This window comes from Canis aureus, chromosome 24, assembly GCF_053574225.1.
Source record: "Canis aureus isolate CA01 chromosome 24, VMU_Caureus_v.1.0, whole genome shotgun sequence".
NCBI lineage: Eukaryota > Metazoa > Chordata > Mammalia > Carnivora > Canidae > Canis > Canis aureus.
Window position 1 is genome coordinate 899,982 of NC_135634.1, and position 26,011 is coordinate 925,992.

General features: G+C 41.8%; 1 long non-coding RNA gene across 1 annotated transcript in view; it reads left to right on the plus strand.

Annotated features, from left to right (window-relative positions):
* Positions 1 to 4,541: 4,541 nt before the first annotated feature.
* Positions 4,542 to 26,011, plus strand: part of LOC144295631 (uncharacterized) — a 79,026-nt gene continuing 57,556 nt past the window's right edge. Inside the window, exons 1-2 of the long non-coding RNA XR_013362707.1 lie at positions 4,542 to 4,856; positions 13,964 to 14,103. This is a non-coding gene — a long non-coding RNA (uncharacterized LOC144295631). The remainder of the gene's footprint in view (positions 4,857 to 13,963; positions 14,104 to 26,011) is intronic.

Genomic DNA, 26,011 nt, shown 5'->3' on the forward strand with positions numbered 1-26,011 from the left:
TGACTCCAGTCCCGCTCCCCCCAGGCCTCACCTGGATTTGGTGATTCTGGTCCTCAGCTTGGTTTCATCTGGACCTGGTGACTGTGGTCCCCACCTTGGCCTCACCCGGACCTGCTGACTCTGGTTCCCACCTGGGCCTCACCTGTACCTGGTGATCTGGTTCTCACATGGATCACACCTAGACCTGGTACCCGTGCTGTCCTTCTAGACTGACCTTTAACTGGTAACTCTGGTCTCCACCTGGGCCTCACCTGGACCTGGTGAATCTGGTCCCCACTTGGTCCTCAAGTGGACCTGGTGACCCTGGTCCTGAGGTGGATATCTTTGGGACATTGTTATTGTGTTCCCCACCTGGGACTCACCTCAACCTGGTAACTCTGGTCCTTACCTGGGCCTCACCTGGACCTGGTGATTCTGGTCTGCACCTGAGACTACCCTGGATCTGGTGACTGTGGTCCCCACCTGCGCCTCACTTGGACCTGGTGACTCTGATCCCCATCTGGGCCTCACCTGGCCCTGTTGACCATGGTCATCTACTGGGCATAATTGGGACCCGGTGACTGTGTTCCACAACTGGACCTCACCTGGACCAGGTGACTCTGGTCCCCCTCTGGGTCTCACCTGGTGACTATGAACCCCACTTTGGCCTGACTTGGACCTGCTGACTCTGGTTGCCACCTGTGCCTCACCTCGAACTGTTGACTCTGGTTCTTTCAAGGGCCTCCCCTGTACCTGGTGATTCTGGTCCCCACCTGGGCCTCACCGGGACCTGGTGAGTGTGGTTGCCACCTGCACCTCACCTGGACCTGATGATTCTGGTCCCCACCGGAGCCTCACCCATACCTGGCGACATAAGTCCCCACGTGGACCTCACTTGGACCTGGTGAATCTGGTCCTTGTCTGGCCCTCACCCGGACCTGGCCACTCTGTCCGGGTGTTGGGCTCCGTTTCAGTGAGACGTTTCTGAAGCTCACAGGCCTCAGCTGGAGCCTGGAAGGAGGCAGGTGTGGCCCCAGGGACGGGGACGCCGCCTCCTGCATGGCCTCCTGCAGTGCGTAAGTGTCACGCAGATGGCGCCCGAATCCAGGCCCCGCCCAAGGAGCGTGCATGCGCAGTAAGCCTCCTCCGCCTGCACTAACAGGAGCCCGCCTGTGCTTGTGAGGCCTGAGGAGGACGTGGGGTCGCGTCCACGCTGATGAGCCCCAGCCTCCTCAGGACCCGCGGTGAGGCTTCAGGAAGCTGTGGGCCCGCATCCACGCTGACAGGAGCCCCTGGGTCTCCTCAGGATCTGCGGTAAGGCTTCAGGAAGATGTGGGCCCGCATCCACGCTGACAGGAGCCCCTGGGCCTCCTCAGAACCCACGGGGAGGCTTCAGGAAGATGTGGCGCCACGTCCACTCTAGCAGGAGCTCCCGGGCTCATCAGGACCCAAGTTGAGGCTTCTGGAAGATGGGGGCCACATCCATGTTGACAGGAGCCCCGGCCTCCTCAGAACCCACGGTGAGGCTTCGGGAGGATGTGGGGCCACGTCCACACTGACAGGACGCTGACCTCCTCAGGACCCCCGGTGTAGACTTTGGGAAATATGGGGATGTGTCCATGTGGACAGAAGACCCCAGCCTTGTCAGGGCCCGTGGTGAGGCCTAAGAAAGATGTGGGGACCTCATCCAACTCAGGACCCACTCTGAAGTTTTGGGAAGATTTGGGGCCACATCCATGCTGACAGGAGCCCCCAACCTCCTCAGGTCTTATGGTGAGGCTTGAGGAAAATGTGGGGCCACGTCAACACTGACAGGACCCCCGTCCTCCTCAGGACATGCAATTGGCTTCGGGACATATGGGGCTGCGTCTATGCTGACAGGAGCCCACAGCCTCCTCACGACCCGCAGTGAGTTTTCGGGGGGATGTGGGGCCATTTCCAGGCTGACAGGAGCCCCCGGCCTCCTGAGGACCTGCTGTGAGGCTTCCAGAGGATGTGAGGCATAGTCCACAGTGACAGGAGCCCCGTCGTCCTCAGGACCCGCTGACTATGACTCAGGAACACATGGGGCCACGTCGCACTCACAGGAGCCTGGCTTCCTCAGGACCCCCTGGAGGACTCTGGAGGCGCCGTTGGGGGCCACGTCCACATCAGAAGGGACTCCTCAGAACCACAGGGTAAGTGAATGGGTAGGATGAATGGTAGGGTCAGGGGAGGGGAGGCAGTTAGTGGTTAGGGTTAAGTTAGATGTTAGGGGTTAGTGATTAGGCTTATGGTTACAGATTAGAGGTTAGGGTGAAGGATAAGGGTAAGGGTCAGTGGTTAGGAGTTAGGATGGGGATTAGGGATTAGGGAAAGGGGTTAGGGTTAGGGACAGGATTTAGAGTTAAGGTTAGGGTTTAGGCTTTAAGGATTAGGGCAGGAGGTTAGGAGTTGGGGTTAGGGTTATGGTTACAGTTAGGGTTGGGCTTAAGTTTGCAGTTAGGGTTAGGGAAGGGCAGGCTCCACAAAGGGAGGGCGATGTGGGACTCGATCCTGGGATCCCAGAATCACACCCTGAGCTGAAGGCAGATGCTCAACCACTGAGCCAACAGGTGTCCCCCAGGGTTTGGTTTCAAATCTAGTTTGTCTGATATAAGTACGGGTCCTCCAGCTTTCTTTTGCTGTCTATTAGCGTGATAGATGATTTTCCATCCCCTGGCTTTCAATCTGCTGGTGTCTATAGGTCTAAGGTGAGCATCTTGTAGCAGCATACAGATGGATCTTGTTGTTTTGATAAAGATTTTATTTAAGAGAGAGAGAGAGAGGCAGAAAATTAGGCAGAGAGAGAAGCAGACTCCCCACCAGGAGCCCAATATGGGACTCAATCCCAGACTCCAGGATCACACCCTGAGTCAAAGGCAGAGGCTCAACCCCTGAGCCACCCAGGCATCCCGGATCATGTTTTTTAAGCCACTCTGATACTCTTTATCTTTTGATTGGAGCATTTAGTCTATCAGCATTCAGAGTGATTATTGAAAGATATGAACTTAGTGCCTTTGTGTTACCTGTAGAGTTGGTGTTGCTGGTGATGTTCTCTGGTCCTTTCTAGTTTTTTGCTTTTGGTCTCTTTTTTTCCCCCACTAGAAGAGTCCCTCTTAAAATTCCTTACTGGACTGGTTTAGTGGTCATGAACTCCTTTATTTTTTGCCTGTCTGAGAAACTCTTTATCTCTCCTTCTATGCTGAATGACAGCCTTGCTGAAGAAAGAATTCTTACAAATTGAACTCCAATAAAAAAAATTAAAAACATAAAAAAAAATTTTGCTATTATGATTGAGGAAAATGGCATTTTATGTTCAGAAAATTTTAATTTCTTCCTAGGGAGATTAAATAAATTTTGATGATTATTCTTAAAAAAAACAAAAGAAAGAATTCTTGGCTGCATACTTTTCCCATTCAGCATATTGAATATTTCCTTCCACTTCCTTCTGGCTTGCCAAGTTTGTGGACAGATCTGCTGCAAACTGATTCATCTTCACTTGTAGGTTAAGGACTACCTCCCCCATGCCCCACCTCCACTGCTTTCAGGATTCTTTTCTTGTCTGTGTATTTTGTGACTTTGACTCTGAGGTGCCTGGGTGATGGTCAGCTTCTGTTGAATTTATTGGGAGTTCTCTGTCTCTCGATTTCAGTGTCTGTGTCCTTCCTCAGGTTATAGAAGTTTACATAATAATTCATATAAAACTTCTACCCCCTTTTCTCTCTCTTCATCTTCTGAGTCTCCTATGATATGAATGTTATTGTTTTAATAAGTGGCTGAGTTCCCTCAGTCTGCCTCTGTGGTCCATAACCTTTCTTGTTTTTAAGGCTTCCACTTGGGACTGCATCTCAGTTATAGCACTTTTAACGTTGGCCTGACTAGATTTTAGTTCTTTTAGTTCTACAGTAAGGGATTCTCTAGTTTTCTTCTGTGCTCTTTTTCCAGCCCAGCTGCTATCTTTCTAATCATTGTTTTAAACTGTAGTTAGACATCATATATGTGTATTGATGAACTTCCTGGCTGTGAGTACTACCTCATGTTATTTTTTGGAGGTGAATTTCTCCATCTCATTATTTTTTCCAGAAAAGAAAGAAGGAAGAAAAAGAAAAACCAAGAAAAACAATAACAACTGCCCTCCCCCAAAAAACACCAGATTATATTGGCCTGGTTGTTAAAAGATTCTAAATCCCAAAATAAGAAACACAATTAAAGTACCATGTAAGTAAAAATAAGAAATATATAAGGTACATACATAAAAATTAAAATAAAGCAATTAATAAAAAAGAATCAAAGTAAATAAATGAAAAAGCACAAAGTACAAAGGAAGCTAGACCCTACTTTCCAGGCAGAGCTGAAGCTCTGCAGCCTCTGTGATCCGACAACTTGGTGGCAGCGAGTGGTCTGTGCGGGGTCTGGGGATGGGCCTTGGCGCTGATTCTCAGGTGCACATCTGCGGGGTCAGAGGCGGGGTGGGCATCAGCGCCTCTGGCCTCCAGCGGGCGGCGCTGTGCTGCTCCCTGAGACTCGGCGCTGATGGGCGGGATGCGGGTGGGGACGCTGGGTCCTCTGGCTCTGGGGCTGAGCATCCCGCCCCCCCAGTCTGCAGGGGCCTCCACAGAAGAGCCCCCAAGCCCCCGGGTCTCCGCCGCTTCTCTCAGAACCCTGCGTTCACTCTGCCTGCGTCCGAGCTTCTTTTGGTTTTGTTTTTTTTTATCTCAGACTGTTGTGCCCAAGATTGCAAATCCGAGAAACCACCGAGAAGCTGACACCAATGCAAACGCACCAGGGTTTGTTTACAAGCTCGAGCTTGCGTCCAAGTACACCTGACACAGCGGAGCAGGGACTTGGACCCCGAGGTGGGTTTTAGCTGAGTTTTAAGGGCTGGTCTCAGGGACCTCCAGAAGGGCTGGAGCAATTCCTCAAGTTCTGTTTACATTTTGATATGGGGCCTTCAAGGGCATTGAGCTCTGTTCTCATTATAATAGGGGCTTCATGCCCTAGGCCTGGGCTCAGTTCCTATGCTAATGTGGGGCTTTCAAAGACATTAAGCTGTAAACTTTTGGTTTTTTGCTGTAACTGAAGTAATGGAAATTTCAGCTCTTCTTTGCAGGGGCGTGGAATGGCTGGACGTGTGCTAACACTGGACTTAAAGTGGAATGACCTTAATTTTCTGGGCCTCCACACATCCCGTCTTCCTATCTAGCTCCTTCCCCCTTCCCTGGAGCTCCTAAGAGAGCAATTGCAAATGACCTCTGGTGGCAGCCTGTTTTGGGGGACAGGGCCAGGGATTTGGGATCAGGAAGACCTGGAGCGCAGGCGTCCTGGCTGTGCAGCCAGATTCCATGCTGCAGACTCTTACTCCCTAAGGCTATCTTGACAACTGACTTTGTACATAGAAAAGCTCTCCTTTGTTTTTAAAAGATGAAGAGCAAGTCAAAGCGGTTTTTCTCTGCCCATCTGATTGCTCAGATTCCAAACTGAGACATATTTCCTGTTAATAAGGATAATTTACTATCCGTAGTATATGGTTAAAATATTCTGACACACGTAATTCAGAGGGATGAGGGTTTCTCATCTCTTCACAGCTCAGTCACTCCTCAGGAAATGCATCTTTATGGATTTGGAAAGAACCGAGAGACATTAGTACCAATGGTCATATTATTAATTTAAGGATTCTTCCCTGAGGTCCCAAGAAGGCAGTTTTTCCTCGGGCTTGAGGAGGCCTCTTGGAGTGAGGTTAAAATCAGAAATTGTGAGTTTGGGTTTCAGATAATGAACTGGTTAGCTACATAAACACGGACAGGCACTTAGGTTCTTTTTGAATTTCAATTCCCTTAAAAGCTATAGAATAATTTCTAAACACCTCATTGGACTGTTGTAGGATTTCTTTATTGTTAATATAAGTTAACATTCATATGGCACATATTATGTGCCAAGAATTGTGTCATGCTTCACATAAAAGAACTCATGGGATCCTCCAACAACCCTATGGGCAGATACTGTTATCTTGATGGGCCAACTAAAGGATTCGAACTCAGGAAGCCTGGCTCCAGGCCGTTATGGCCACCAGAAAATATTTATTAAGTACTTACTAACGTCCTAGATATTGTACAAATAAAGTCCAACTCTTTACTCATTAGAGCTCTGTGGCACAGGCATTATTACTGTCACAGTTTTGCAGAGAAAGAAGTAGGTTCAGAGCCTAAGCTCAAGGGATTTGTCCAGAGCCCTACAATTCAGAGGCAGAAACCTTCCTTTTCCTCATAATATTCTCCTTCCACCACTTACCTTCTCCTTTCTCTAAGTCTTAAGATAAATGTTGCTTCTTCTGGTCATCTTCTCTGAGGCCCCAGTTAGACTAAGCCTTCTTATATATGTACTTGTAGTAAGCTGTATATTTACCTTTATATTGGCTACTATATTCTTGTTTAGTTATCTTTCTGTCACTTTTTGGTTAGTATCCGTCTCTCCCACCAGCATGGCCTGGAGGGAGGTAGGGACTGCATCTATGTCTGGTTAACTTGGTATTCCTAGCACCTTGCACATAGTAGCTATGCACCAAATACTTAATTAATTAATGGATCCCTAAACTTCTTGAGTTGATGTTGATAAACATTAGAACATGAAATGGACAAAGATAAGAATGAAATTGCTGAATGAAATGATAAAAAGCAATTTTATCCATTCACTCATTCAGTATTTTATCAGGGGCCTACTGTGTGCCATATCTGAGCGAAGGAAAATGATACGTGATTCCATTAGGGTATTATAATAGCAACTTAAAAATTGGCCTTCTAAGGCATTTGCTATAGTTGAAAGCTCTAACTAAAAGGCTCAGTGACTAGGAAGGAACTCAATAAAATCAAAATAAAGTATTATCTGGGCAGTAATTTCCCAGTAAATTTGGTTTAATAAAAATTTCACATGAATCATTTCTTAACTGACACTGAAGCACTGTGAACTCTTTGGAAGACAAATGTCAAGGAAATAAATGTTATATGCATTGCTAATTTTAAATGCATTGCAATATGGTGTCTAATATAAAAGAAGTATTTTTATCTGATTTTTGCTATTTATCATCCTTTCCTGCTTTTCAGGTTGAGGAGGCATTATACGTGTTCCTAAGTGTTTTTCTTTTCTTCTGATATAAAATTCTTACTTTGTTCTCATCGAAGGAACTCTTTAAGAATGAGGCAAAAATTAATTAAACTATCCTCAAAATGTTTTCACACTTGGAGCCTGATTCATTTAAGTCAATTTTCAAAATAAATCTTGTTTATTAGAAAAAAAAACCAAAGATTTATAGGGAAATTGAGAAGATAGTACAGAGAATTCTCATGGACTCGCACTCAATTTCTCCAATTATCAATATCTGATATTAGTACGGTACAAATATTAGCTAATGAATCAATATCAAAATATTCGCATTAACCAAAGACCATACTTTATTCAGATTTCCTTAGTTTTTGCTAAGTTACCATCCCTCACATCACATTACACTTATCCTCATGTTTTCTTAGGCTCCTCTGGATTGTGACAGTTTTTCAGCCTTTTCTTTTTGTTGTTGAACTGGAACACTTTGAGAAGTAGAGTATTTTGTAAAATTTCCCTCAGTTGGGACATGTCTGTTTATCTCATGATTGAACTGTGATTGTGGATCATATACAGAGATATACTGCCATTTTTTTTTTATTTATTATTTATGATAGTCACAGAGAGAGAGAGAGAGAGGCAGAGACATAGGCAGAGGGAGAAGCAGGCTCCATGCACCGGGAGCCCGACGTGGGATTCGATCCTGGGTCTCCAGGATCGCGCCCTGGGCCAAAGGCAGGCGCCAAACCGCTGCGCCACCCAGGGATCCCTATACTGCCATTTTTATTTATTTTTAAATTTAATTTTATTTTTTTAAATTTTTATTTATTCATGATAGGCACACAGTGAGAGAGAGAGAGGCAGAGACACAGGCAGAGGGAGAAGCAGGCTCCATGCACCGGGAGCCTGACGTGGGATTCGATCCCGGATCTCCAGGATCATGCCCCGGGCCAAAGGCAGGCGCCAAACCGCTGCGCCATCCAGGGATCCCCCATTTTTATTATATCATATAAAGGATAGATACTATCAACATGATTTATCAGTCTTGGTATGGATCTGATCATCTTGCTGAGGTAGTGTTTGTCAGCTTTCTCCCTAGTAAAGTGATTCTTTATTATTATTATTATTGTTGTTGTTATTGTTATTGTTATTATTATTATTTTAAACTTTTCATAATATATTTTGTAGAAGGAAGTTACTATGTGTATCCCACACATCAGAGTGGGAAGCTATGCTCATCAACTTGAGGGTGGAATGTCTGCACAAATTGTTTGAAATTCTTCTACATGGGAGATTTCTCTTTCTTCTGTGTTTGTTTGTTTGTTTTTCAAAGATGTTATTTATTTATTTGAGAGAGAGAGGAGAGAAAAAGCATGAGCGAGAGGGGCAGAGGGAGAGGGAGAAGCAGGTTCCCTGCTGAACAGGGAGCCTGTCTTGGGACCTGGATCACGATCTAAGGCAGAAGCTTAACTGACTGAGCCACCCAGGTGCCCCTCTTTCTTTCTTTTACAATTTTTAATATTAGTATAGATTCATGGATATTTATTTTACACTTTGGGTTATAATCCAACACTACTTATTTTGTTGCTTATATTGTCTCCGCTCTGGCCACGGGAGCTCTTTCAATTGACACCTGTGTCCCTTTAACATATTTCCATCAGTATGGAGTCTTTTGTGCGTTCATAAATTTTTGAAAGACAAAGTTTATGTAAATCTCATTTTTGATTGGCACTTTGTTTCTGTTTGCCTCCTTCCCTCTCCCTTCGCTGTTTCATTTCTTTATTTATTATGAACCGAAAATAGGAAGGGACATAGGATTTCAAATTTTGCTATTTTAAGGTAAATCAATTCTTCTTGGTGCCTAGCCAGTGGTTCTTAAATGTTAGTGTGCAAAAGAATAACCTGGAGAGCTTGTTAATATGGCCAGCCAACATTTTAATTTTTTTTAGGTTAAAGGAAGGGGCAGGTTAGGATTCTACATGTTAACCGGTACCCTCAGAAAATAATAATGGAGTTCTTTGAGGGCTTTGCTTTGAAAAGCAGCGAGCATGAGGGTAGATGGCTGTTCTGACACATATTTATTATTTCTAGTGGCTTGGACCCATATACCCACCGCCTGTGATAAAAAGGGATATAGATTTGGGGATTTTCTATCGCCATAGGAGAGAACCCTTAAATACTCAGGATCTATGCTCAGAGTTAGTTTTATATTTTAGCATTTGAGTATATAAGATCCCCCGTCTTTTTGTGTTCAGTATAGAGTGTTTAGGACCCCACAGCAGCATTTTAGGTCTGAGAGGGAATTGAGGGATCATCAGCTCTGGTCCTCTCTTCTGAGGCACAGGAAAGAAACTGAGAGTTCCGGAGGATTGGATTGTCCAAGTTCACATGCTTATTGGTCGTGGAGCTAGGTCTGAAAAAGGTCTTCCTAGAGATTGTTGCTTCAAGACAGACACCATTGAAATAACTAGTTTAGATAGGCTTTTGTGAAATAGACAATTTTGGGTTACTCTTTCTGCTTTTATACTTTCCCTCTCCCTCGTTTTTTGCATTTTTCCATTCTGGAACTTTGATTTGCTTTTCAGAATACTTATTTATTTGAACTGGGAAAGAATTTCAGGTCATTTTCCATTCACATTCGTAACTTTTTTATGATCTACTGAAGGCCATTTCATAAATGAATTGCTGAGGACGGCTGAGCCTTCCAGTACATTTTTTTAAATTTTAATTTAAATTTAAAAAATTTTTTATTTAAATTCAATTTGTCAACAAGTAGTATAATATCACATCACATGCCCTCCTTAATGGCCGTCCCCCAGTTACACTATTCTCCCACCCACCTCCCCTTCCGCAATCCTTTGTTTCCCTGAGTTAGGAGTCTCTCATAGTTTATCTTCTGTGAGACCCAGGAAATTTAACAAAAATCCCCTACCCCTGGACAAGCAGAGCAGGACTGATTCCATTTTTTGTTACACCTGCCACCTCCTGTATGACCCCCACATAACCTGCTTATTGCTTAAGGCGCTCCCCCACCCTAGTGAAGCTGCTGGGCACACCTTAATCGGAAACACTTGCCACCTCCTGTATGACCCCCACATAACCTGCTTATTGATTAAGGCACTGCCCCACCCTAGTCAAGTCGCTGGGCACACCCTTATCGGACAGCACTTAGCCCTTCACCCTGAAGGCCAAGGGTCCCGGGGGATGGTCCTGTCCCCACGCCAGGTGGAAAGGAGATGCAGGCACCCTCCCACATCCTCAGTTCCCATCCTTGGGCCCTGCAGGCCTCTCACCATTCTAGGCAGACTGGGGGTCACAGATGTCCCCCCGACCCCCAGAGTTCACAGCATGGGGTTGCACTTAACATTTGAGGGGCTCCTGGGTGGTTCAGTCCATTCCACGTCGACTCTTTAGTTTGGCTCAGGTCAGGATCTCGAGGTTGTGGCATGGAGCCTCGCGTTGGGCTCGGGCTCCGTTGGGTGAGGAGTCCGCTCCAGGTTCCCCCTCTCCCTCTGCCCCTCCCTACCGCACCCTCTCTCAAGTAAATCTTCTAAAAATTAACATGAAGACATGTGAGCATCTTTATCCCCTCTGCAGAGGTGCCTTCGTGTGTGTAACGACCGTGTAAATGCCTTTCACGGACCCACCGGGAGTCCTACCAGAAACCCCTTTTCCTTGATATTTACTGAAGTACAGTCAACACACAATGTGACAGTAGTTTCAGGGCTACAACTAGTGACTTGACAATTCTGTGCCTTACTTAGCTCCCCCCACGAGAAGCGGCGTCACCGTCTGTCCCCGTACAAAGTTGTCACAACAGTACTGACTCTATTCCCTAGGCTGTATTTTCTAAATTCCTGTGACTTATTTTATTTACGAACCAGATGCTTATACCTGTTACTATTGTTCATCTATGTCGCCCGTGTCCTACCCACGGCCCCTCTGTCCATCAGTCAGCAGGATCCATCACATTAACCAGAGAAAGGACATGGGGCAGCCCCGGGTGGTTCAGCGGTTTAGAGCCTGCCTTCAGCCCAGGGCATGATCCTGGAGTCCCGGGATCAAGTCCCACGTCGGGTTCCCACAATGGAGCCGCCTTTTCCCTCTGCCTGTGTCTCTGCCTTTCTCTCTCTGCCTCTCTCTCTGTGTCTCTCAAGGATATATAAATAAAATCTTAAAAAAAAGAAAAACGAGAGAAAGGACAAAAAGCATACGATCCTCTCAAGAGTTGCAGAAAAAGCATTTGACAAAATACAACATCAAAAGCATAGTGGGTTTTGAGGAAATGTCTATCAACAGAATAAAGGCCTCTAGGAAGGTCCGCAGCTGACATCATCTTCAAGGGTGAAAACCTGAAATCGTCTCCCCTAAGAGCAGGAAGAAGCCAAGGAGGTCCCCTCTCAGCACTGGAAGTCCTAATGTAGTCAACAGACAGGAAACAGCAAAGGTTCCACACCTGGAAGGGGAACGTCACACTGTCCCTATTTGCTGGAGACGCGGTACTAGAAACAGGGAACCCGAGAGCCCACACCAAAACCTGTTAGAACTAATGATTGAATTCAGTAAATTCACGGGACACCAACTGAACCTACAGAGCTCAGTAGCCTTGCTGTGTCCCGACAATGAGCACTCAGGAAGGAAATGAAGGACGTGACTCCCTTCTCAGGAGCATCACAGAGAATAAATAATGAGACTGAACCAAAGGAGCACAAGACTTGTGCACTGAGCCATACCAGGCTCTGGGAGGTCGTCCTTGGGTCGTGGGGTGGAAGCCTCATCTTGTGAAAGTGTCTGCAGTTCCTGAAGCCACCCTCGGTTTCAATGTCATTCCTATCAAAATCATGGTGGTAGATCCTAGAAATAGGAAAAAAAAAAAAACCCTAACATCCGTCAGCCCCCACCAATGACCCCGGACAGCAAATCAGTATTGGAAAAGCAGGACAGAGCGGGACGCAGCACTTTCCTATTTCAAACGACGTCACAGAGACACAGGATAAAGCAGTGTGGTTCTCGGACCCCCGGCTGGCTCTGTCGGTTAAGCATCCGACTCCTGACCTCACCTCTGGTCCTGATCTCGGGGTCGTGAGTTCTAGCCCTGGGCTGGGCCATGGACGAGGTGTGGCGCCTACTTAGACCCACAGGGGGTGGTTCCAAGCTGAAGGAGCAGAACAGAGAGTCCAGAAGGAAATGTGCTCTGATACAACTGATTTTTTTTAACTTAATTTAATTTAAACCCAATTAATTAACGTATAGCGTATTATACTTTCAGAGGTAGAATTCAGGGATTCACCTGTTGGAGAGAAAAGCAGTGCTCGTGACATCACCTGCCCTCCTTCGTGCCCGTCCCCCCTTTACCCCTCCCCCCCTCCCCTCCAGCGATCTTCAGTTTGTTTCCTATGATTAAGAGTCTGGGGCAGCCCCGGTGGCGCGGCGGTTTAGCGCCGCCTGCAGCCCAGGGCGTGATCCTGAAGACCCTGGATCGAGTCCCACGTCAGGCTCTCTGTATGATGCCTGCTCCTCCCTCTGCCTGTGTCTCTGACTCTCTCTCTCTGTCTCTATGAATACATAAATAAAATCTTTAAAAAAAAAAGAGTCTGTATTTCCTGCATCTGTTTTCATCTTATTTGTTTTTCCTTCCCTTCACAGTAGTTCATCTGCTTTGCTTCTTTAATTCCACCTATGAATGACACCACACGGTCATTCTCTTTCCCGACTGACTTATTTCACTTAACATGATCCCTCTAGTTCTATCCGCGTCATTGCAAATGGCAAGATTTCCTTCTCTTTGATAGCTGAGTTCCATTCCTCTCTCTATGACCATCATCTATCTCCCATCCTCTTTATCCATCATCTGTCTGAAGGCACCGAGGCTCCTCCCACAGTGTGGCTACTGTGGACCCGGCTGCTGTGGACATTGGGGCGCAGGTGTCCTGGCGTTTCATTGCATCTGTATCTTCGGAGTGAGCTCCAGGCCGTGCACCTGCCGGTCGCAGGGCAGGTCTATCGGTAACTTCCTGAGGAGCCTCCACACTGTTTCCAGGGCGGCTGCACCAGCCCACGGTCCCGCCCACAGTGGAAGAGGGTTGAGTGAGTCTTGGCGGACGTGGTAAAAGTTTGGTCCACATTTCATTCGCATCCTGTGGGTTCCAATTCATCGTCCTTAAGTATTTCTGGGGAAGCCCGGTGTTGGGCTCCATTTCAGCGCGACGTTTCTGAAGCTCCTAGGTCTCAGCTGGAGCCTGGAAGGAGGCAGGTCCGGCCCTGGGCGCGGGGACGCCGCCTCCTGCAGGGCCTCCTTCAGCTCCTGAGCATCCCGCAGGGGGCGCCCGAACCCAGGCCCCGGTCAAGGGCGCACATGCGCAGTAGGCCTCGTCCGCCAACAGTAACAGGAGCCCCTCTGCGCTCTGGAGGCCTGAGGAGGACGTGGGGCCGCGTCCACGCTGACAGGAGCCCCGGCCTCCTCAGTACCCGCGGGTAGGCTTCAGGACCATGTGGGGCTGCCTCCACGGTGACAGGAGCCTGGTCTCCTCAGGACCCGCGGTGAGACTTCAGGAAGATGTGGGGCCGCGTCCTCGCTGACAGGAGCCCCGGCCTCCTTAGGACCCACGGTGAGTTTTCGGGATGACGTGGGGCTGTGTCCGCGGGGACAGGAGCCCCAGCCTCCTCAAGACCCGTGGTGAGTCTTCGGGATGACGTGGGGCCGCGTCTACGCTGACAGGAGCCCCGGCCTTCTCAGGACCCGCGGGTAGGCTTCAGTCCCATGTGGGGCCCCATGCATGGTGACAGGAGCCTGGCCTCCTCAGAACCCGCGGGGAGGCTTCTGGAGGATGTGAGGCATAATCCACAGTGACAGGACCCCTCTCGTCCTCAGGACCCGCTGTCTATGACTCAGGAAGACATGGGGCCACGTCCGCCAAGACAGGAGTCCGGCTTCCTCAGGACCCGCTGGAGGACCCTGGAGGCGCTGTTCAGAGTCACATCCACCTCAGCAGGGCTACTCAGAACGACAAGGTAAGTGAATGGGGAGAATTGAGATAGGTTAGGGTTTAGGGTGAGCAATAGGTGGTTAAGGTTAGCTTAGATGATATGGATTAGTGATCATGGTTATGCGTACGAGTTACTTGTGAGGGTGAGGGATGGGGTAAGGGTCAAGAGGTAGGAGTTAAAGTAAGGTATTAGGGATTAGGAAATTGAGTTAGGGTCTGGATTAGGGTAATGTTACAGGTAGGTTATAGGGTTTAGGGTTAGGGAATAGGGGGAGGGAATACGGTTAGAGATAGAGTGGGGGATGGGGTTAGAGTTTAGGGTAAGGGGTGAAGGCAGGGTTAGGGTTGTGGGTTAGGGTTTGGGCTAGGGGTTTGGGTTAGGGTACGGGTTAGGTGTTAGGGTACGGGTTAGGTGTTAGGGTACGGGTTAGGGATTAGGGTACGGTTAGGTGTTAGGGTATGGGTTAGGGATTAGGGTACAGGGTAGGGTTAGGGTACGGGTTATGGTACGGATTAGGGTACGGGTTAGGGTATGGGTTAGGGTTAGGGTTAGGGTATGTGTTAGGGTACCGGTTAGGGTACAGGTTAGGGTACGGGTTAGGATTAGGGTACGGGTTAGGGTACGGGTTAGGGGTTAGAGTTAGGGGTTAGGGTTAGGGTACGGGTTAGGGTTAGGGTATGGGTTAGGGTATGGATTAGGGTTAGGGTTAGGGTACGGGTTAGGGTTAGGGGTTACGGTTAGGGTACGGGTTAGGGTTAGGGTACGGGTTAGGGTATGGGTTAGGGTTAGGGTTAGGGTACGGGTTAGGGTTAGGGTACGGGTTAGGGTTAGGATACGGGTTAGGGGTTAGGGTTAGGGTACGGGTTCGGGTTAGGGGTTAGGGATTAGGGTTAGGGGTTAGGGTTAGGGTGCGGGTTAGGGTACGGGTTAGGGTTAGGGTACAGGTTAGGATTAGGGTTAGGGTTAGGGTACGGGTTAGGGTTAGGGTTAGGGTTAGGGTATGGGTTAGGTTTAGGGTACGGGTTAGGGTTAGGGTTAGGGTACGGGTTAAGGTTAGGGTTAGGGTTAGGGTACTAGTTAGGGTTAGAGTACGGGTTAGGGTTAGGTTTAGGGTACGGGTTTGGGTTAGGGTTAGTTTATGGGTTAGGGGTAGGGTTAGGGTTAGTTTACGTGTGAGGGATACGTTTAGGGTGAGTTTTAGGGTTAGGTTAGGGTGAGGGTTTGGGTTAGGTTTAGAGACAGCGTTAGGTTTATGATTAGAGTTAGGGTTAGGTTTAGGGGTTGTTTTAGTGTTAGGGGACAGGTTAGGGTTAGGGTAGGGTACGGTATAGGGTGAGGGTTAGGGTTAGGGTTAGTTTTGGGTTAGGATTAGGGTTCGGGTTAGGGTTAGTGTTAGGGTACCACTTATCTTTAGTGTTCGGGTTAGCGTTCGGGTTGGGGTTAGCGTATGGGTTAGGGCACGGGTTAGGATTTGGGTACGGGTTACGGTTAGGGTTTGGTTAGGGTTAGGGTACGGGTTAGGGTAAGGGTTAGGGTTAGGTTTAGGGTTAAGTGTTGAGGTTAAGGGTTATGGATAGCATTAGGGTTTCAGGGTTAGGGGTTAAGGGTAGTGTTAGGGTTAGGGTTAGGGTTAGGGTTAGGGGTTTGGGTTAGGGTTAGGGGTTAGGTTTTGGGTTAGGTATAGGGTTAGTGTTAAGGGTTCGGGTTAAGGGTCAGGGTTAGGGTCAGGTTTAGGGGTTATGGTTTAGGGGTTAGGTTTAGGGTTAGGGGTTAGGGGTTAGGGTTAGGGTTGCGGTTAGGGTTAGGAATTATGTTTAGGGTTTGGGTTACGGTTAGGGTTAGTGTTAAGGGTTAGGGTTAAGGTTTAGGGTTAGGGTAGGGGTTTGGATTAGGGTTAGGGGTTAGGTTTTGGGTTAGGGTTAGGGTTAGGGTTAGGGTTAGGGTTAAGGGTTTGGGTTAAGGGTCAGGGTTAGGGTCAGGTTTAGGGTTTATGGGTTAGGGGTTAGGTTTAGGGTTAGGGGTTAGGGTTACGGTTAGGGTTAGGAATTAGGTTTAGGGTTAGGGTTAGGGTTAGTGTTAAGGGTTAGGGTTAAGGTTTAGGGTTAGGGTTAGGGGTTTGGGTTAGGGATAGGGTTAAGGTTAGGGGTTAGGGGTAAGGGTTAGGTTTAGGGTTGGGGTTGGGTTTGGTGTTGTGTTGGTTTTAGGATTAGGGTTAGGTTTAGAGTTAGGGGTTAGGGTTAGGTTTAGGGATAGGGGTTTGGGTTAGGGTTAGGGTTAGGGGTTAAGGGTTAGGGTTATGGTTAGGGTACTGTTTAGGGTTAGGGTAGGATACGGGTTATTGTACAGTTAGGATACGGTTTAGGGTTAGGGTATGATACGGGATAGTGTACGGTTAGGATACGGTTTAGGGTTAGGGTACGGTTTCAGGTTAGGTTAAGGGTTAGGGTTAGGGTACGGGTTACAGTACAGGTTAGGGTTAGTGTTAGGTTTAGGGTATGGGTTAGGGTTAGGGTTAGGGTACAGGATAGGGTTAGGGTTAGGGTACGGGTTATGGTTAGGGTTAGGGTTAGGGTATGGGTTAGGGTTAGGTTATGGGTTAGGGTTAGGGATAGGGTTAGGTTACGGGTTAGTGTATGGGTTAGGGTTCGGGTTAGGTTTAGGGTTAGGTTTAGGGTTAAGGTTAGGGTTAGTGTTAGGGTTAGGGTTAGGGTTAGGGTTAGGGTTAGGGTCCGGGTTAGTGTAAGTGTTAGGATTAGGTTTACTGTACGGGATAGGGTTAGGGTTAGGGTATGGGTTAGGGTTAGGTTTAGGGTACGGGTTAGAGTTAGGGTACAGGTTAGTGTTCGGTTTAGGTTATGGGTGAGTGTTAGGGTTAGGGTAGGGTTAGTGTATGGGTTAGGTTTCAGGTTAGGTTTAGGGTTAGGGGTTAGGGTTAGTGTTAGGGTTAGGGTTAGGGTGAGGGGTAGGGTTAGGGTTAGGGTTAGGGGTTAGGGTTAGGTTTAGGGTAGGTTTAGGGTTAAGTGTTAGGTTTAAGGGTTAGGGGGATCCCTGGGTGGCGCAGCAGTTTGGCGCCTGCCTTTGGCCCAGGGCGCGATCCTGGAGACCCGGGATCGAATCCCACGTCGGGCTCCCGGTGCATGGAGCCTGCTTCTCCCTCTGCCTGTGTCTCAGCCTCTCTCTCTCTCTGTGACTATGATAAATAAATAAAAATAAAAAATTTATTAAAAAAAAGAGAAAAAAAAAGAAGGGTTAGGGATAGGATGTGGGTTAGGGGTTGGGGTAGGGTTTGGGTTAAGGGTTAGTGTTAAGGGTTAGGGTTAGGGGTTAGGGCTAGGGTTAGGGCTTAGGTTTAGGGTTAGTGTTAATGTTAGGGTTAAGGTTAGGGGTTAAGGTTAGGGTTAGGGGATAGGTTTAGGGTTTGGGTTAGTGTTAGGATTAGGGTTAGGGTACGGGTTAGGGTATGGGTTAGGGTACCGGTTAAGGTTGGGGTACAGGTTAGTGTTAGGGTACCTGTTAGGGTTAGGGTACGGGTTAGGGTTAGGGTACGGATTAAGTTTAGGGTTAGTGTTTGGGTTAGGGTTAGGGATTAGGGTTTGGGTTAGGGTTAGGCTTAGGGTTAGGGTTAAGGGTTAGGGTTAAGGGTTAGGGTTAGGATAGGTTTAGTGTTAGGGGTTAAGCGTTAGGGTTTAGGGTTAGGGATTTGATTCGAATCGATTCTTTTCGATTCGATTTGTTTCGATTCAATTCTTTTCAATTCGAATCAATTCGATTCAATTGTTTCAATTCGATTCTTATCGATTCGATTGTTTTCGATTCAATAGATTCTTTTCTATTCGATTCAATTTGATTCGATTCAATTTGATTCGATTCGATTCTTTTCGATTCGATTCAAGTCTTTTTGATTCGATTTGTTTCAATCAATTCTTTTCAGTTTGATTCGATTCAAATCTTTTCAATGCGATTCAATTCGATTCTTTACGATTCGATTCTATTCTTTTCAATTCGACTCGATTTTTTCGATTCGATTCGATTCTTTTCCATTCGATTTCATTCGATTCTGTTCGATATGATTCGATTCTATTCTTTTCTATTCGATTCTCTTTGATTCGATTCGATTCTATTCTTTTCGATTCGATTCGATTTTTTCGATTCGATTCAATTCCTTTTGATTCGATTGAATTCAATTCAAATCTTTTGTTTCGATTCTATTTTCGATTCGATTCGAGTTTTTCGATTCGATTCGATTCTTTTCGATTTGATTCAATTCGATTCGAATCTTTTCAAATCGATTCTATTCTTTTCGATTCGATTTGATTCTTTCCAATTCGATTCAATTCTTTTTGATTCGATTCTTTTCGATTCGATTCGGTTCAATTCTGTTCGATTCGATTCGATTCAATTCGATACTTTTTGATTCGATTCTATTCGATTCGATTCTTTTCGATTTGATCGATTCTTTTCGATTCGATTCAATTTGATCTTTTCTTTTTTTTTTCAATTTTTTTTCAATTTGATCTTTTCGATTCGATTCGATTATTTTTGATTCGACTCAATTCGATGGTTTGATTCGTTTATTTTCAATTCGATTTGATTCTATTCTTTTCGATTAGATTATTTTCGATTCAATTTGATACGATTCGATTCTTTTCGATTCGATTCAAGTCTTTTTGATTCGATTCGTTTCAATCCATTCTTTTCAGTTCGATTTGATTCAAATCTTTTCAATGCGATTCAATTCGATTCTTTACGATTCGATTCGATTCTTTTCAATTCGACTCGATTTTTTCGATTCGATTCGATTCGATTCTTTTCCATTCGTTTTGATTCGATTCTGTTCGATATGATTCGATTCTATTCTTTTTGATTCGATTCGATTTTTTTCGATTAGATTCGATTCTTTTCGATTTGATTCAATTCGATTCGAATCTTTTCGAATCGATTCTATTCTTTTCGATTCGATTCGATTCTTTTCAATTCAATTCGATTCTTTTTGATTCGATTATTTTCGATTCGATTCAGTTCAATTCTGTTCGATTCGATTCAATTCAATTCGATTTGATTCGATTCTTTTCGATTCGGTTAGATTCTTTTCGATTTGATCGATTCTTTTCAATTCGATTCGATTCAATTCGATTCAATTTGATCTTTTCGATTCGATTCGATTATTTTTGATTCGACTCAATTCGATGGTTTGATTCAATTATTTTCGATTCGATTTGATTCGATTCTTTTCGATTCGATTCTTTTCGATTCAATTTGATTCTATTCGAATATTTTCGATTCGATTCGATTGCATTAGGTTCGATTATTTTTGATTCAATTCAATTCGATTTTTTTATTTGATTCGATTCATTTCAGTTTGATCCGATTATTTTTTATTTGAATCGATTCGATTATTTTCAATTCGATTCTTTTTGATTCAATTCGATTATTTTCGATTCAATTCGACTGTTTTCGATTCATTTCAATTCTATTATTTTCGATTCGATTCGATTCGATGCGAATCGATTATTTTCGATCGATACGATTCGATTATTTTCGATTCTATTTGATTTGATTCGATTCTTTTCGATTTGATTTGATTATTTTCAATTGGATTATTTTCGATTCGATTCGATTATTTTGATTCAATTCGATTCGATGCAATTATTTTCGTTTCAATTCAAATCAATTTGCTTATCTTTGATTCAATTTGATTGGATTCGATTCCATTATTTTCGATTCGATTCAATTATTTTTTATTCGATTCGATTCTTTTCGATTCGATTATTTTTGATTCAATTCGGTTCGATTTGAATCGATTATTTTCGATTCAATTTGATTTGATTCGGTTCGATTATTTTCGATTCGATTAAAATATTTTTGATTCGATTTGATTTGATTATTTTCGAATCAATTCGGTTCAATTTGATTCGATTATTTTAGATTCAATTCGGTTCGATTCGATTCGATTATTTTAGATTCAATTCGGTTCGATTCGTTTCGATTATTTTCGATTTGATTTGATTCGATTCGATTATTTTAGATTTGATTCAATTGGATTAGTTTAGATTATTTTCGATTCGTTTCGATTCTTTTCAATTCAATTCAATTATTTCCGATTCGATTCGATGCGAATTGATTATTTTCGATTCGATTACAATCGATTCAATTCGATTATTTTTGATTCGATTCGATTCGATTCTTTTCAATTCGATTCAATTCTTTTCAATTCGATTCGTTTCTTTTCAATTCGATTCAATATTTATGATTCGAATCGACTCAATTCTTTTCGATTCGATTATTTTAGATTCGATTCGATTATTTTAGATTCGATTCGATTATTTTCGATTCGATTCAATTCGATTATTTTCGATTCGATTCAATGTGAATCGATTATTTTCGAATCGATTCATTTTAATTCGATTCGATTCGATTCAATTCGATTTTATTATTTTCAATTCGATTCGATTATTTTTTATTTGATTCGATTCGATTATTTTCGATTCGATTCGGTTTGATTATTTTTGATTCAATTCGATTTATTCGATTATTTTCTATTCGATTCGATTCTTTTCGATTTGATTCGATTGTTTTCGTTTCCATTCTATTTAATTGTTTTCGATTTGATTGATTCGAATCAATTATTTTCGATTCGATTCGATTCTCATCAATTCCATTCTTTTTTTAAATTCCATTCTTTTCCATTCGATTCGATTCGATTCTTTTCGATTCGATTTGATTATTCGATTATTATCGATTCAATTTGATTCGATTCTTTTTGATTCAATTCGATGATTCGATTCGATTATTATCGATTCGATATGATTCGATTCTTTTCGATTCGATTTGATTATTTTCGATTCGATTCGATTATTTTCGATTCAATTTGATTCAATTATTTTCTATTTGATTCGATTCGATGCATATCGATTATTTTCGATTCGATTCGATTATTTTCGATTCAATTAAATACGATTCTATTCTTTTCGATTCGATTCTTTTTGATTTGATATGATTCGATTTGATTCTTTTCTATTTGATTCGATTCAATTAGATTCTTTTCAATTCGATCGATTCGATTCGATATTTTCGAATCGATTCGATTCTTTTTGATTCGATCTATTCGATTCTTTTCGATTCAGTTCGATTCGATTCGATTCTTTTCGATTTGATTCGATTCTTTTCCACTCGATCTGATTTGATTCGTTTGATTTTTTCCGATTCATTTCTATTCGAATCTATTCGATTCCTTTCGATTCAATTCGATTCGATTTGATTCTTTTTGATTCAAATAGATTCGATTCAATTCCATTCAATTCGATTCTTTTCAATTCGATTCGGTTCGATTCTTTTCGATTAGATACGATTCGATTCTTTTCAATTCGATTCAACTCAACTCGATTCTTTTCGATTTGATTTTTTCGATTCGATTCTTTTCGTTTCGATTCGATTCTTTTCGTTTCGATTAGATTCTTTTCGATTTTATTTGATTCGATTCTTTTCAATTCGATTCGGTACTTTTCGATTCGATTCTTTTCGATTCAATTCATTTGGAATCTATTCTATTCAGTTCAATTTGATTCGATTCGATACGATTCTTTTCGATTGTATTCGATTCGATTCTTTTCGGTTCTATTCGATTCGATTCTTTTTGATTCAATTCGATATGATTCGATTCTTTTCGATTCCATTAGATACGATTCGATTCTTTTCGATGCTATTCAATTCGATTCTTTTCGATTTGATTCGATTCTTTTCGATTTGATTCGATACTTTTCATTTCGATTCGATTCTTTTCGATTCGTTTTGATTCTTTTCGATGTATTCAATTCTATTATTTTCGATATGATTCGATTCTTTTCGTTTCGATTCGATTCTTTTCTATTCGATTCTTTTCGATTTGATTCGATTCGATCATTTGGATTCGATTTGTTACATTTCAATTTGATTCTTTTCGATTCAGTTCAATTCGATTCTTTTCGATTTGATTGGATTCTTTTCTATTCGATATGATTCGATTCGTTTCGATTTTTTTCGATTCGTTTCGATTCGAATCTATTCGAATCTTTTCGATTCAATTCGATTCGATTGATTCTTTTCGATTCAATTCGATTATTTTTGATTTGATACGATTCGATTTGATTCTTTTTGATTCGATTCAACTCAACTCGATTCTTTTCTATTCGATTTTTTCGATTCGATTCTTTTCAATTTGATTCTTTTTGTTTCAATTCGATTCGATTCTTTTCAATTCGATTCGATTCGATTCGATTCTTTTCGTTTCAATTATATTCTTTTCGATTTTATTTGGTTCGATTCTTTTCAATTCGATTCGGTACTGTTTGATTTGATTCTTTTCGATTCAATTTGATTGGAATCGATTCTTTTCGATTCAATTCGATTAGATTCGATACGATTCTTTTCGATTGGATTCGATTTGATTCTTTTCGGTTCTATTCGAGTCGATTCTTTTCAATTCAATTCGATATGATTCGATTCTTTTCGATTCAATTCGATTCAATTCTTTTCATTTTGATTCGATTCATTTAGATGTTATTGAATTCGATTCTTTTTGATTCAATTTGATTCGTTTCGATGCTATTCAATTTGATTCTTTTCGATTTGATTCGATTCTTTTCTATTCGATTCGATTCAATTCTTTTCGATTCGATTCGATTCGATTCTTTTCGATTCATTTCCATTCTTTTCGATGTATTCGATTCTATTCTTTTCGATTCGATACGATTCGATTCTTTTCGATTCGATTCGATTCAATTCGATTCTTTTCAATTTGATCTTTTCGATTCGGTTTGATTCTTTCCGTTTCGATTTGATTCTTTTCGATTCGTTGCTTTTCGATTCGATTCAATTCGATTCTTTTCAATTCAATTCGATTCGATCCTTTTCATTTCGATTTGATTCTTTTCTATTTTATTTGATTCAATTCATTTCAATTAGATTCGATACTGTTCGATTCGATTCTTTTCGATTCATGTCGATTGGAATCTATTCGATTCTTTTCAATTTGATTCGATTCGACTCATTTTGATTCCTTTTGATTCTCTTTGACTTTTTTGATTCGATCTTTTCAATCGATTTGATTCGATTAGATTCTTTTCGATTCAATTCTTTCCAATCGATTTGATTCTTTTCGATTCGATTCGATTTGATTCTTTTCGTTTAGATTCGATTCTTTTAGATTCGATTCGATTCGATTCGAATCTTTTCATTTCAATTAGATTCTCTACAATTCGATTCTTTGGATTCGATTATTTTTGATTCGATTCGATTTGATTCTTTTCGATTCGATTCGATTCTTTTCATTTCGAATCAATTCAATACGATTCGATTTGATTACTTTTGATTCGATGCAATTTGATTCGATTTTTTTGAATTGATTTGTTTCGATTGGATTATTTTCGATTTGACTCGATTTGATTCGATTCGATTATCGATTCAATTCAATTCCAATTATTCTCGATTCGATTCGATTCGATGATTTTTTATTCAATTCGATTCAATTCTTTTCGATTCGATGCGATTCGATTTGATTCGATTCTTTTCGATTCTATCAATTCGACTTGATTCTTTTCAGTTCGATTAGATTCTTTTCGATTTGATTGCATTCGATTCAATTCTTTTCGATTCGATTTGATTCAATTCTTTTCATTACGATTCAATTTGATTCGATTCTTTTCAATTCGATTTTATTCTTTTTGGTTCAATTCAATTCTTTTCGATTTGATTTGAATCTTTTCTATTCTTTTCAATTCGATTCGATTCGATTCTTTTCGATTCGATTCTATTCAATTCGATTCGTTTTTTTCGAATCGATTCGATTCTTTTCGATTCCACTCCTTTCGACTCAATTTATTTGGATTCGATTCTTTTCGATTCGATTCTATTCAATTCGATTCGTTTTTTTCGAATCGATCCGATTCTTTTCGATCCCACTCCTTTCGACTCAATTTATTTGGATTCGATTCTTTTCGATTCGATTCGATTCTATTCTTTTTGATTCGATTCAATTCGATTCTTTTTGATTCGTTTCTTTTCAATTCTATTCGAAACTTTTCTATTCAATTAGATTGTTTTGACCCAATTCGATTCGATTCGAAACTCTTCGATTCAATTCTTTTTGATTCGATTCGATTCGATTGTTTTCGATTCGATTCAATTCTTTTCGATTTGATTCGATTCTTTTCAATTCTTTTCGATTTTTTCCATTCAATTATTTTTATTTGATTTGTTTCGATTATTTTCAATTCGATTTGATTCGATTCTTTTCGATTCGATTCGATTCTTTTCTATTTGACTTGATTCTTTTCTATTCGATACGATTCGATTCGATATTTTTTTATTCGATTTGATTCTTTTCGATTCAATTCGATTCGATTTTTTTCATTTCGATTCGATAGCTTTTGATTCGTTTCTTTTTGATTCGATTCGATTCGAATCTTACGATTCGAGTCTTTTTGATTCAAATTCCTTTCTTTACCAAACGAGTCAATTCGATTCGATTCTTTTCCATTCGATTTGATTCTTTTCCATTCGATTCGATATTTTCGATTCAATTAGATTCTTTTTTGTTAGATTTTTTCGATTCTTTTCGATTCGATTCGATTCTTTTCGATTTGATTTGATTCTTTTCTATTCGATACAATTTGATTTGATCCTTTTCGATTCGATTCGATTCTTTTCAATTTGATTGGATTCGATTCTTATATTCAATTCGATTTGATCTTTTTCGATTCGATTCGATTCTCTTAGATTCGTTTCGATTCGATTTTTTTCGTTTCCATTCTATAGTTTTCTAATCGTTTCTTTTCTATTCGATTCAATTCGATTCTTTTCTATTCGATTTGATTGAATCTTTCTATTCGAGTGTTTTTTATTTGAATTCCTTTATTTTAGAATCGATTCGATTCGATTCTTTTAGATTTGATTCGATTCAATTCTTTTCGATTTGATTCTATTCTTTTTGATTCGATTTGATTCAATTCGATTATTTTCACTTCCATTCGATTCGATTCTTTTGATTCGGTGCGATTCGATTCAATTTTTTTTGTTTCCATTCTATTCGATTTTTTTGATTCGAATCTATTTGATTCTTTTGATTCGATTAGATTCTTTTCCATTCGATTCTTTTCGATTCGATTCGATTCTTTTCCATTCAATCTGATTTGATTCTATTCGATTCGATTCGAATCTTTTGGATTCAATTCGATTCTATTCGATTTGATTCTTTTTGATTCGATTCAGTTAGATTATTTCATTTCGATTTGATTCTTTTCGATTCAATTCTTTTCCATTGAATCTGATTCGATTCGTTTCGATTCTTTTCTATTCGATTCTTTTCGATTCAATTCTATTCGATTCTATTTGATTCTTTTCGATTCGATTCGATTCTTTTCGATTCGATTCTTTTCCATTCGATTCGATTCTTTTCAATTCGATCTGAATCGATTCATTTCGATTCTTTTTGATTCGTTTCTTTTCGATTCAATTCGCTTCGATTCTTTTCTATTCGATTCGATTCGATTCTTTTCAATTTGATTCAATTCGATTCTTTTCGATCGATTCATTTTGATTCTTTTCGATTCTATTTGATTTGATTCTTTTTGATTCGATTTGACCGATTCGATTCTTTTCGATTCGATTCAATTCGATTCTTTTCATTTAGATTCGATTAGATTCAATTCAATTCTTTTCGATTCGATTTTTTTCGTTTCGAATCGATTCATTTCGATTCGATTTGATTCTTTTTGGTGCGATCAATTCGAATCTTCAATTCTATTCTATTCGATTCTTTTCTACTCGATTCGATTCTTTTTGATTCGATTCAATTCGATTCTTTTCGATTCGATTCATTTTGATTCTTTTCGATTCTATTTGATTTGATTCTTTTTGATTCGATTTGATTAGATTCTTTTCGTTTAGATTCGATTCT